We start from the raw sequence: 2,500 nt of genomic DNA on the forward strand, positions 1-2,500 counted from the left end.
CCTTCATTGCTCGATAACAGCAACAGAAATGTCAATAGTTCTTCGTTGGACTAGTCGGTGCCGTTCTCGGCTAGCACTCTAGCAGGGCCCGCGTTCGAATCTCCGGCCGGCCAATGAAGAATTAGAGGAATTTATTTCTGGTGACAGAAATTCATTTCTCGGTTTAATGTGGTTCGGATTCCACAATAAACTGTAGGTCCCGCTGCTAGGTAACCGATTGGTTCTTAGCCACGTAAAATAAGTCTAATCCTTCGGGTCAGCCCTAGGAGAGCTGTTAATCAGCTCAGTGGTCTGGTTGAGCTAAGGTATACTTTTCAAGCATCTAGGAAATGAACCTTCATTGCTCGATAACAGCAACAAAAATGTCAATAGCTCAAGTATCTAGAAAACTAGCCTTCATTGCTCGATAATGTTAACATCAATACCTGAAACATCTAGAAAACGAACTTTCATCGCTCGATAATTATAACACCAATAGCTGAAACATCCAGAAAACAAGCTTTCATTACTCGATAATAATAAACAGGCAATAGCTGTAACGTCTAGGAGAGGAACTTTCATTACTCGATGATAATAAACAGCTAGTCAATATCTGTAACATCTAGGAAACGGACTTTCATTGCTCGATAATAATAACCACAAAGTCAATAGCTGAAACGTCTAGCAACCGAACTTTCATTGCTCGATAATAACAACCCAAATAGCTGAAACATCTAGGAAACGAACTTTCATTGCTTGATGATACCAACCAATATATCAATACCTGAAACATCCAGGAATGAACTTTCATTACTCGATAATAATAACAGTTAGCCAATAGCTGTAACATCTAGGAAACGAACTTTCATTACTTCATCACAACAGCCAATGTGTCAATAGAATGTGAACTTTTATTGCTCGATAATAATAGCGAAAAAATTAATAACTTTAACATCTGAGAAACGAACTTTCATTGCTGGTTTTCATCACGTTCTCGATACGTACTCTGATAAGAGTGCTTTCATAGAATACGTGTCATTTTTTTTTTTGTGCAATAAAGGTCACGGTCGCACTTGACCAGCCAGTTTCCTAGACCACATATTGGCTGGAGGTCATGCACACTCGACGACCAAGGTCAGGTCCCTTTGAGAGCCTGGTGTTTTGACACGGTAGTCTTGTCAAACCTAATAATAATAATAATAATAATAATAATAATAATAATAATAATAATAATAATAATAATAATAATAATCGTCATCATCATCATCATCACCATCATCATCCAAGGTCAGTTGCAAGTTTCTTGGCCTTATGGATTTTGGGGGGGGGGCAGCCCCATGTACACTGATGAAAACAAATTTCGTCTGCATTAAGTTCCTATACAAAACACCACTGATACCATAAAGTTCCTATACAAAACACCACTGATATCATAAAGTTCCTATACAAAACACCACTGATATCATAAAGTTCCTATACAAAACACCACTGATATCAAAATATTCACCAGCAAATCACACTCAGCAAAGTAACGCTGAAACTTCCATGATACACAAAAAGCACAAAATAAAAAAAAAAATAATGAAACATCACTTCTAAAGAATTTTCCTCCACGCCTGAAAGCGCCAGAAGAATTTAGCTTTAAGAGATGAATAATTAGTCGTAATTAGATTCTGACGAATTACATATCCCGGACATGAATAATGCAGATACCATTAACTTGGAATTGCACTCCAAGCTCAGGAAACGGAAGATTTCCGACTGCAGGGGATCTAAAGATGCAAATGCACTTTGCTGCTGACTCGCAGAATGATAATTTTGATGGAAATTTTCTTTGCTGTACGCGCGAGCATTCGAAGCATATCAACGGCAGCATCGAACCTTTCTGACCAGCTAGTACACTGAAGTCATTGCAAGTATAAACACACACACACACACACAGTCACTTCTTCCCAGAGAGAGAGAGAGAGAGAGAGAGAGAGAGAGAGAGAGAGAGAGAGAGAGAGAGAGAGAGAGAGAGCATGTAACCGTTAGTGACTGCTCGAAATTTTTCCCAAATTCATACTAGCCATGGCTGGTAATGTCAGTGACTTAGTAGCTTCGGTTACCGCTTTTTCTCTACTACAAATCAGTCTTCACTGTACACTGGAAGGAGAAGTTTTAACGTACTAACAGGAAATCTAATATCCTCGACCCATCTCCCCCTGGGAAAGTTTCCAGTCAAGTTTTCCAGTCAAGTTTGCACCAAAAGTCTGTAGGTCTAACTTTCCGCCTCTCTTCTGTCGATATTGATCAGTTGTTTACTTATAAGAAGCCTTATCTTCAGCTCTCATTTTTCTACTAACTCCTCCTCCTGTACTCCTGATCCTCCCACCTGACCCCTTGCTAATTCTATGACCTCAGTAATGTTCCCCTGCTCGTAAGGTCCATTGAGAATGGAATGGAATGGAATATAGAGTTTAGGCCAAAGTCCCATGCAATGGGACCGATGAGGTCACTCAGCGCTGGAAAGGAAATTGAG

The sequence above is a fragment of the Macrobrachium rosenbergii genome, chromosome 14, assembly GCF_040412425.1.
Source record: "Macrobrachium rosenbergii isolate ZJJX-2024 chromosome 14, ASM4041242v1, whole genome shotgun sequence".
Classification (NCBI taxonomy): domain Eukaryota; kingdom Metazoa; phylum Arthropoda; class Malacostraca; order Decapoda; family Palaemonidae; genus Macrobrachium; species Macrobrachium rosenbergii.